Below are 12,308 nucleotides of genomic sequence, written 5' to 3'. Positions count from 1 at the left end.
TCGCTACGGAACGTACCAGTATTTCAACATGGGTCCGAAGTAGTCCCTCCTGTGGCGGTGATTCTTAGTATTTTCCCGTCTGCGCCAGAGTCCTTTGTTATCAGACAATCCTCCTTGAGATGTCCTATCTCACCGCATATATGACATATATGGCTTGCACCAGCTTTGGTGGTGGAAGTGATGCGAAGAGTCACGTGGATATGGACACCTTCGTTGTTCCCCCTTTTTGGACAATCCCAATAATAGTGTCCGGTTTTACCACAACTATAGCAAGTCTGGCTAGCTCCGGTCCCAATGATCTGGGAGGTGGTTCGTGCCAGTGTTCTACAGATACGAGCAGTGTGCCCCATTTTGTTGCAATTGTTGCATTGTAATTCACGGAAAGCTCCGTTATGATGATAGTTACACTCGTTACACTTCGGGAGTGTTCCCTCATATTGTTTGATTGGCGCTGAAGTGGCAGGGGTCTCCATTTGTTGTTGTTGCATGGCAAGTCTTTGAGGTCGCTTGCGCTCCTTTTGGGCTTGACGATTTCATTTCTTATACTTAGATTTGTGGCTTTGGGTGCTTTTGACTGTTATCATTTGTTGATTTCCCGGATTGTTACAACATTTTGAATTCCTGACACCATCTCCCTCCCTACTTGTGTCGGTAGAGTTTTTGTAGCTCATAATGGTTGCCACAGATGTTGTAACTGTAGGTTGTATATTGGCAGTGTCCAATCATAGGAATGGTGTCGTGTTGGTAAGTTGATTACTTCAGGCCCTTCCTGTGCCTTTAAGGTTTACTTGAGACAGTGCAGCTGCTACTGCTGCTGTGATAGCAGTCAACATCGTATTGGGGAGGTGTTGATGGTGGTGTTGATGTCGCATTTTGGCGTGTTGACCTACGAGGAGGCATCGTGCTGACAGAGAAATAGCCATGAAGACTATAAGTCTTAAATGATTGGAAGTCGCGATTAACGAGTTAGCTATTTTCAATATTACACGAATTAGGTTCGACCTAAACAAGATTCTTGGGTTTGATTCATAATAAGGGTTTATATAATAATAGATAAACTTATGAATTTGAGCGATGTGAAAAGAAATACTTCATTATATATTAAACATATGCTTGGTTACATTTAGAAGTTAGAAAGATTTCGACCTTTCTAAAGGTCTCCGATTACGAAAATTAAAAAAAAGGTAAGACTTTTAGCCGAGGTCCTATACTATAACAAAATTTGGGAGTTGAGCCAGTACTACTTGCGATGCGAAATTCTCACAAGAGCCTTAGGCTCTACCAATTGATGCTCCATCTCGAGCATATGTAGTTCATACCTTGCCTGGCGTGCTCAAAGTTCCCTGACCTCAATTTGAGTTGTAGTTAGTTCTCTCTGCAGGGCTTCATTTTGATTTGTGGTTCTTCCACGAGTTGACTCTAACTGTAGGATGTGAACTGTATTAACTCCAGTGTTCGCATCATTTTCCTCGGTTCGATGGACAGTTGCCCTTCGTTGTTCGTCAATGCAGGATATTCGGAAAATCAGTGTAGGGAGGGCTCTATCCGCCGAGCCTCCCTCGCTCAGATTGAAAAAGCTCTGGTCTCCATTGAATGGAGGGGGTTGAACCTGTTCGCGACTCCACCTATTTAGGTTCGTTGCCCACAAAGGTGTCGGGCCAAGAAATCCTGGTCGAGGATTTAGATTTTGGCTCTAAGTTGCTAAGGGTAGGTTGTTGTCTTCGGGATCTGAGTCGGAGTCTTCTTGCATTTCTTCTTTGGATTCTTCTTCCGGATCATTCTCTATCCATCCTCCACCGTTTTGGTTTGGGTAGTAGGGATCCCCTGGTGGATGAAATCCGGCCATTGTTTCTATACGAGAATAGGGATATAAGAATCTTATAAAGATAGACAAACTACTTAAGATAATTATAATATGATCCTTACCAGTTACTTCAATACTTGTATAGTGCATACCAGTTATATGAAATCGAAACAGGATAGACCTTCGAATAAGTGACCCTAACTTCAAATCCACAACCAAACAAGGAACAAGAGGTAAAGAAAAGGTCACAGATTCTAAGTCTATGACACCTTAATCTCATATTACCTTAGCGTATCCACTCAGCAACTATTGATATGCTAATAAGGACCCTTTTTTGTTCTCAAATAAGTAATTATAGTAACACAAAATACTCCTATAGTATTTTAGGTTTATGTTTTGTTCTAATGTTGTCATTGTAGTGGTGTTGGTAAGTTTTAGACTTGTTACTCACTATGACTATTCCTCGACATACATTAGTCTGATATCGGATAAATATAGTTGATCAGGCTATATTCATCCCAAATCTGATTACATATTCTGAGGCCTGATCGTAGCGTCCAACTTGTCTTAATACTTGTTGTATGGTTCTAACTATGAAAATAAATCGTTGTATGCATGTATTTGTGTTTTTAAGACCCAAACAATTTAAGTTAAATGAAATGTGGTTTAGGTGTAAAAACGTTTTGTCAGAGAGTTTTAGTCCCTATGCATTTATAGTATGTAAATCTTATCTGGTTCGATAAACTTAGTTCACTATAAACAATACTCTGATACCAATCTATCACACCCCCAAACCACAACGGTGGAATCGTTAGAGGGCAGATGACTTCATGTAGTATCGTAACAGTTGAATACATAGTAAAGAAAGTAAAAACAACCATCATATATATAATTTAAAAGTTACATTGTTGAAAGATACTTGTTTCAAAACAATTTACAATATGATGAAAAACTGAGTTTTAAACCGACGCCTTAGTGTCACTTCTCGAAAAGCTGAAGTTTACCTGTATTACTGAATCCCTGAGAAATACAAGTAGATTAAAGAGTAGATCAACATTTAAGTTGGTGAGTTCATAAGTATTTAATGTCAATGTTTGTATAAATTTGAATGAAATTGTTTATAGATGTTTGAAAACTCCTAGAAAATCTCATATTTCCTACTAATATAAAAGTAGTCTTCAACCAAGAGCCGACTGTTTTGAATGTTTGCTTCTATAAATCCAATATTTTTCCATAAATGTGTAGTAGTTTAAAAATTCCAAAACTTTAAAGCAATAATGTTTTTCATGCCTAGAGTAGTAGATTTATGTATGTATAAAATCATTAAGGCATTTGATAACCCCATAAATCAACGTGTCTTTAATACTCCATGTGAGTTTTATAACCATGCTATTGACCCAGATTGCCTGTAACAACGTTCTTCAGGCGTTGGAATGTTATGACGTTTGTCACCCCAGACCTGCCGGTCTAACTGTAGCTAACAGTTTAGGTGCGGGGTTGTCAATCCCGTATAGATCTATACACAAGTATCACGCTCTCCCTACAAGAGATTATAGTATATAATACAAGACTTTAATTGCATACTTGAAAGTACGTGAAGTTGGATGTCTAACAAACTTAGTATCAAATAGATTTACGTATGAAAAGTCCATTTGTTCTTGTATATGAAAGTATTTCCTTGATATAGTACTTTATAGTATGTAAAATCCCATGAATATCTAGTAAACTATACCTATTATAGTTTTTCCAAATGTGTGATTCGTTTGTACGATAAACCTTAGTGTACTGTCGACTTTGTATGTAAAGTATAACATTTGTAATAACATTATTGAGCATTTATACTCAAAATATAAATAAAGTGTTTGATATCTATGTGAAAACATGTTTTATTCCATAAGGACAAAGTGTTATCGTGATATGTTCTACAAGAACGTTTTCGTATGATAGTTATAAATCACATATGATTTATTATATAGCAAAAAGTATGGCAAAAGATCAATGTTTTTCACACGAGGATAACTGTGTGTACTTGTATCCCCCCCCCCTTAAAAGTGTATAAAAGCATTTACAAACCATTTGAAAACGTATTTATAGGGGTATGAACTCACCAGATAGATTGAAGAAGGTGAGACGAAAACAGAGCAGAACTTCGACTGGAGAGACTGAGTCCTCAGGATTCTCGAGAATCTTGAGAGCGTAAAACCTTCCTCCCGAACTTGAATATGAAAACCAGGACTTCGGGATGGCTCCGAGGGTTTAAATGCAGAGCTTCGGCACGAGAAATGAAAGAAATTTGCAAAAATGGCCGGCACCCTCGCATCCTATTTATAGGGGTGTGAGAGGTTTCATACGCTGAGCGTACTTTGGCGTTACGTTGGGCGTACGAGGGTATGCTGGGCGTTCCGGATGTCACTGCATGCATACTTCGGATTGGACAGGAGCATAGAGGCGTAGGGGAGACGTGGACGAGCCGAGGCGTAGCTCCCGAGTACGATGGGCGTATGAGGGTACGCTGGGCGTAAATCGTCTTGGTTTGTGTGCCTCAAACTTGTAAAATCCATAACTTTTGCATACGAGCTCTGGTTTTGACGTTCTTTATATGCACGCGTAGGTGAGAATGTACTCTACAACTTTCATTTAGACTCCATCGGCTATCTTCGACATTATTTTTAATTATAAAACTTTTAATAGGTTGGGACACGAAAAGCCCGTTAAAAATCCATAACTTCTTCATCCGACGTCCGTTTTTATCAGACTTTTGACCGTAGTACTACTATTGTCGAGATCTTCGATTCTCGTTTAGATTGCGTCGGCTATATATCACACGATTACTGATTCGGGTTTATAGTTTTCTACTGCTACTCTGGAACTTTTAGAAAAATCATAACTTCCTCATACGAAGTCAGATTTGAGCGTTCTTTATATGCGCGTTCGTGTCTTAACATAATCTATAACTTTTGTTTAGATACCTAAGGCTAAAAACTATTTTATTGAAATTTTACTTATTATGTTTATCAGTGTTTTACCGGTTTTGATACGAATCTTCGATTGGTCATAACTTCTTCGTTATAACTCATATTTGAGTGTTCTGTATATTTGTGAAACCCTTAATACGATATCTATCATTTTATGCAAACCAATAAAGACTTTTGAACATTTTATTTTTGACGCTATTTTCATTATATCAAAAGAGATTAAAATTCTTCACTTTTTAGGTCATTACAATGATTCGAAATATCGGGTTGTCACAGAATATTATGTGATATTGTTGGCTGAGTCCCTATGACTTTGAAGTCTCGACATCACAGAAGATCGATGCATGTAAGGTTGGAATTCTAACACATTTAGCAGTGATAAGAATTTGGAATTGCTAAATGAGCATCTTTGGAATAGTGTCCAGTTGATCTGTTTACAAAGGAAGGGTCGTAGAGAAACATAGTAGGCATGTTAATGGCATGGCATGACTAATGTTTAATTTAAGTGGTTAGTTGATTACTTGATACATTATACAATGAATAAGTTTTAATTAATATTGTGCTTATATAATAAGAGTTTTATTTATATTTTGAGACCATAGTTAATTAGGTTATTATTGTGTTTCACTTTGCATGTTTTACTTCCTGAATAATTTGATTATTTGAAATTCACATTCGATCTTTTGGAAGTAAGTAGCGAATCAAGACTGTCATGAACGGGATTCTAGGCTGTCTAAATAGTTTTAGACATAACAATAGTTTTACTACAATATTCATGAGTACTTAGAAAATAGAGATTTTAAGTATTGGATAAACTCAGGCTCATAGAATTACTTCATGGATTTTATCACGAGTAATTCTGAGATGGTAATATCTTATATTCTTGAAACGGATATATATATGAGTTGTACTTTACAAATCAGTTGTGCGTTGATGCTACGTAAACGCATCAGTAACTTGATGTTATAAAACGTATAGTTGTGCATTATTTGATGATACGTAAACGCATCAGTAACTTGAAAGAGGGTTTACGGTCCAAGCACATGCTTAGACCGTAAACACCCTCTAGTCTTGCAAACCAAGCCCAAAACACTTCCAAATCACATTTAGGCTTAAGATATGGCTTAGGGACTTGCTATTTCGGACTTGGAACACCTAAACATCAACATTTGAGGGGTAAATAAGAGTTTATAGCCCAATCACATGCTTAGACCGTAAACTCCCTTAAAACATGCCATATAAGAGTTTAAGTCCCTTAAAGAGCCTTATACCCTCACTAGAACATGTTAGGATTGAGCCAAAAGCCTTGGAATCAAAGATTAGAGGTGTACAAGAGTTTACTACCATAAACCATGGGGTTTACGGCCGTAAACTCCCAAGGAGTGGTCCTTGGACCGTAAACTCCAAGGAAGTACCCTACTTTGACCTTAAACACCCCTATAACCTTGTATAATACCTTAGAACCACTTCTAGAACCACCAAAAGCTTGAAACCGCTCACTTACACTCCTCCCATGAGTTTACGGCCGTAAACTCATGGGGGATGAGGTCCCCTAATCGTAAACTCACTTAAGGTGAGTTTTAGAAGAGTAAACTCCATGGTGAGGACTTATACTCTCTCCTTGCAACCCATTAGCCTTCTAGCACTCAACCATAAGACCTTTAATCACATTAGGATGTCTATATGTGTATAATTAGAGTCTTAATCACTAATTACTTGCAAACATATGTCTTCATATGTTACTAGGGTCATAAAGGGTGTACAAGTCTCTACTTGACACCAAACGCTCACCCGACACTTCCACCCGATCTACTCATTGCAGGTGAGCTCATACCCCTTAATGAACCTTTTTAAATGTTTTTACATGTTTTGGGGGGGGGGGGGGGGGGGGGGATACAAGTATAAATTCTACAAGCTTTATTATTAAATCATATGTGATTCAAAAATTATCATCAAAAAGGGATTTTCTACACTTTTAGCTGCTTTCCAATAAAACTGTTTTAGTTGATTATCAAATGCATTTTAAGATTAAATTGTTATTAAACTGCTTTTAAAACTAGGTTTAAATAACTTTTCTTTTTAAAATATATCTACACTAATATATTTATATAAGTAAGACTTGAAGGACTTAGGACCGATAGCTCACCTTATTTCCTGTTCTTGTTTAATGTGGTCCTAGGGTATCTGTTATCCGTCCGACTGTCATTGATTTCTTAGTTATATATCATATATATTAGTGTTAGATATGAAAGTCTTCATCCCATACAATACCTTTGTTATTCGAAGGACGGAAATCATACACTCTAGTTAGCTATAATAGGTATAGCTAAGACTACTACTCGTTACCTATACTACTGCTATACTCACTATAACGGCTATTACGACAAGGTAATACACGTATAAGAAAAACACTCTAAGAAACTATACAAAAGACTATTGTACTATAATACCGAAGAATACACGAATCCAGAGTATAACTCACTATCCCTCTATAAGACACTCTACTGCGCTTACACCATGTGACCAGGGCTTTCCGGTTGGAAGGCAACACTATATGTATAGATCTATATGGGATAGACACTATTACATCCCGACTGCTAGCTACAGTCCGAGCCGACTAGGCTCAGGGGTGGCACTACATCACTACACTATGCATGACCGGGAAGGTCATCGGGTTCTCTATTACTACTTCAGTCTGGTCACCTGAGGGTTTACCCTTTATCCAACATAATACACTAAGACTTAAGTCTAAGCTAACATCCCGAAGTAAGTAAATATATATTACTAATGGAAGTTTGCACCACTACTACTGTTAACAGGCATAACTTCTCTTCACCTATGTTACTCACACAAGATTTATTACTGTACTTCTACAACTGAAGGTTTTCAATGAAAATACTTACACACAACTCAAAGGATTTAACTTACAAAGTACTTTTCTGGAAAATATAGGATTTTCTAGGGATTTCTACAACTTATAAACATAAATTTCTGACTTTATTCTACAAGTTTGTAAACACTTTTATATAACAAAGGCACTAAATTCTTATGAACTCACCAGCTTTATGCTGATACTCGTTTTCAAAATAACTTGTATCCTCAGGTCAAAGATAGACAGGTATAGGTGCAACTTTTGGAGAAGATGGAGCACATACAAGACCCATCTTTTATTTTGTTATACTTTTGGTGTCTATGAAACTTTACTGAACACATTTGTAATTAAATTTACTAAATAAATGCAATGGTTGTTGTCGCTTGTTTTTACTATTATGCAATTGTTATGATACTGTACATGACGTCCTCCACCCCGGAACGGTTTTGGGGTGTGACACATTTTTCCCTAACAGGAAAAGCGATATCTTTGGGCCCTCGGTGATTTGGTGTTGGCTTAAAAGTGCTAGGCCTAGCTAAGACTAAATTGATTTGTATGATTAGAAGTCTTATGTCGTCATCACAAATTAGAAATAGGGAAACAAAAATTGGAGAATGAGATTGATTATAATCCATATCTCATCTCTGTGCGATATCTTGTAAAACGGAGGGATATTTGATCATTTATCTTAGGACACATAACTGATTGGGTTAGAGTTCGACAATAGCTTTTGGAAACTACAATTTGCTGATTAGTTTGGAAGTTATACTAGAAATTATAGTTACAGACTTATCAAAGTGAGAGAGTGTTGGATTGGGTGTCTAAGCCCATAACTATAATCGGTATAAACTTGAATTGATAGTAGCACAGTCCTTTTGGGTTTCCCTAAAACCTAGCAATTGGACTGGATGACTTTTAGAGAGAGATTAACTTATTATATGAATAATAAATTAAATAAATAGTTTATTAATGTATTATGAAAAATAATATATTAATTATAAATTATATTATTTCATTTATAATTAATTTGAAATTAAATAGAAATAACTTTTGGATTAATTGTATTAATTAAAAGTATAGGGACTGTTTTGTTATTTATTAATTGTTGAGAAAGTAAGGCTCTAAAACCCCTTGGAGGATGTGGAAGAAAATATCTAGGGAATCCCTAGGAGATTTCGTCATAGGAAATCTTGACGTCGGAGTTTAAACTTGCTTTGCTGCTAATATTCAAAATAAGTGTCGCTTCTCGACATTCATATCAATGGTTGAACCCAAATCCATCAATAAAGATCTTGAACATTCCTATTGGGTTACAGCCATGCAAGAGGAATTAGCCTAGTTCGATAGAAATTAAGTGTCAACTCTTGTCCCTCCACCTTAGGATCACTCTTATCGGAACATGATGGGTTTTCCTAAAAAAACTCAACAACCAATGAGTCATTCTCAGAAACAAATCAATATTGGTATCCAAAGGATTCACTTAAATCGAAGGTCCTGACTATGACGAGACTTTTGCACCTGTTGCCCGTGTTGAAGTTATCCGAATCTTTCTCGCATACGCTGCTCATAAAGGCTTCAACATTTACGAAATGGACATCAAGAGTGCCTTCCTAAATGTTGAATGTGATAGTGAATTTTATCTTCGATAGCCTCCTAGATTTGTGAATCTATCTTATCCGAACTTCTGCTACAAACACCATAAAGTTGTATATGGCCTCAAGCAAGCTCCTTGTGCGTGGTACGAAACTCTCACTTGTTTTCTGAAGCGTTCTGGTTTTTAAGAGGAGTTCTTCATCCTACATTGTTCTGAAGGTCAAACGGAAAACATATCATGTTATTTCAACTATATGTCGATGACATCATCTTTGGGTCAACTGATTTGATGGTGGTTGCTGACTTCGCCAAGTTGATGGTTAGACGTATCCAAATGAGTACGAATCGTGAGGTAAGTATCTTTCTCGGACTGCAAGTTAAACGAATAGAGGAATCTTTATTCATCAAGAGAAATACATTTCAAAAATTCTAAAGAAATATTCAATGGACACCTGTTCATCTACAAAAGTTCCAATGGGTTTTAAACACAAGATCTTCTCGGACCCATCTGGTGTTGTCGTTGATAAGAAGAAGTATAGGGGAATGATTGGATCGTTGCTATACCTCAATGCATGTCGTCCCAACATCATGTTCTCCACATGTCTATGTGCTAGATTCTAGATTAACACGAAGATATATCACCTCTTGGCAGTGAAACAAATCTTCTGATATCTCAAATGAAAGTTGAGGCCCTACATCATGTTCTCCACTACAAGTCGTACCTTACAAATCAAAGCTTGTTGTTGCAAGATTATTTAGACTTAGATTACGGGGGACTTCAAATTGATCGTAAAAGTACACCTGATGGTTGTCAATTTTTTGGTGGAAGATTGCTTAGCTGGTTATGCAAGAAACATAATTGCATAGCACTTTCAACAGCCGAAGCGGAGTACATTGTTGTTAGAAGTTGCACCTCTCAAGTTCTTTGAATGAAGTCTTAGCTGTTAGACTATGGTTATCAATTTCAATAGATTTCGATCTATTGTGATTCTCAAAGAGCTATTGCGATCTCTCACAATCCAATTCAACACCCCATGACCAAACACATTGATATCCGGTACCGTTTCAGCAAAGATCAAGTCCACGTTGAGCTCATCTTTGTTCCATCTGACAATGAAATTGCTAATGTCTTTACTAAGGAAATAGATTAGACTAAATTCAGTAGATTTCTAAATGAAATGGGAATAATGATGCATGATCCTCAATTCTTCCAAGAAGTTTGTAATTTATGATGGAAACATCAGAAAGTTAAGTAATTCCGAGCCAAACACTTTTCAATTTGGAATTGTTTCTTCTTGGAAAATAAAGCATCATTATATGTCTTTTTGTCGAACCTTTCTTCTAGTCTTAAGTTCTTTCAGGTTGTCTCTCCATTAAAAGTCGTCTGAAATTCCCTTGTCAGAGATCTTGAGAAAGTTTTGCCTTGGAGTATTTTTACTTTCTGAAAACCTCATGTTAAATCTACCTCGGTATTCAAATCCGAGTTGATAATGTGATTCCATCTCATCTACCTTCCAAACTCTAATCCTTTAGCTATCAGAATCTCTCAATCTTTGTCAAATGTTTGACTAAGATCTTCCATGTAACGTTTGTTTCTGATATTCATTCTTGAAGTTGTGCCACTTCTCAAAATCAATATCAAACATTATTGATTAATTTTTTTGATTCTCGGAAACATCTTATATCAATTAATTTTGGAATTCCCTTGTTCCGAGATTCCTCTTTAATAAATAATAAAGGTGATATTAAGGATTTTATTAACCTTTTTCCGAAATTAGTAACATGTTTACCCAACGGTTATTATCCTTCCGTCCCAATAAATATAATTTGACACACATTCCAATAAAACTCTTTGTGTTTTCTTAAGGTGAATAGACAGTTTACCTTTTTTATATCAAACAAGCATCTTGTCTCATGGTATTAACTGTCACATAGGAGGGTTTTTATAACCTAGGCATTTAATGCTATCTCATTTTAATATTGGGTGTCATCATATCACTCTTAGACACGACCCGAAACAACCTACCTACAAAAGGATTTTGAATCCAACTGTTCCCTCTTTATGCTTTTATCTGTCTTCTTCCTTAGAACTTTCTCTATACTATGTTCTTCATGTTCTTGAAGCATTCATCCATGGCTTCCAAATTTTCCAAAAACTCCACAAAGAAGAAATTCTTCAAAGGATCTGTTTCATCTTCATCTACTGATCCAATCTTTAGAGAAACCATACAACATTTTTTACTCGACCCCATGGATAACGATGAATCAGTTCGTGTCATGTTGGAATTCATCTTTCATCATCCAATCACCATTCCACCTACCAAAATCCCTAACCCTAATTTTACAGTCGTTCTCCCGCTTAAAGCCTTTGAATGATTTAAAATTGATGAAGGCGTCCTTGAATGCAAGATCACTGATGATCGCATCGTCCCTTACTACAAGGAAACCTTTCTTCGTTTAATTGGTGTTTCTTCAAACCCAAAAAGTTTCAAGGTTGTCAAGTTTACTTCTAAAGAATTGCAATATTTTCTTGCCCAAATAGATTACAAAGGTGAATTCAAAGATAAAGAAGTCGACTTTTCCTGGCATCTGGACGATATTGATGCACTTGATTTGAGAGGCTTGTCAGGAAAACACGGTGACACTGACATGAGCAAAGACTGGCTATATGTGGTTTATAGCATCTTCACCTATCGATCAAATGTCCTCGATCTACCAGAAGTCTTATGGTAATACTTTATGAAGTTCATTGATACATGAATGACAAATGAAATCCCTAGTTTAAGATTTTGGGCTCTGACTCTACAACAGCTGTATTCGGAACATCATGAAGAAATCATGCTCTCCTCATACATCCCTAAGGTATATTGTACTTTCAAAGCTATTCAAACTTTTAGGTTTCTGAATCAATCATCTTTTGGGCCTGTTCGACGTCTTCCTCAGCACATGCTTGATGTTATTCCTTCCGATTCACTTATCAAGAAATTTCATCTTGAGACCTTGGTTTTAGCTGACCTGCTAAATACTACCTCGATCGTCGATGAGCAACCCTCGAAAGTGAATA

The sequence above is a fragment of the Lactuca sativa genome, chromosome 5 (assembly GCF_002870075.4).
Source record: "Lactuca sativa cultivar Salinas chromosome 5, Lsat_Salinas_v11, whole genome shotgun sequence".
Lineage (NCBI taxonomy): Eukaryota > Viridiplantae > Streptophyta > Magnoliopsida > Asterales > Asteraceae > Lactuca > Lactuca sativa.
The sequence above is the reverse complement of the archived record's forward strand: the minus strand, read 5'-3'. Positions refer to the sequence as shown.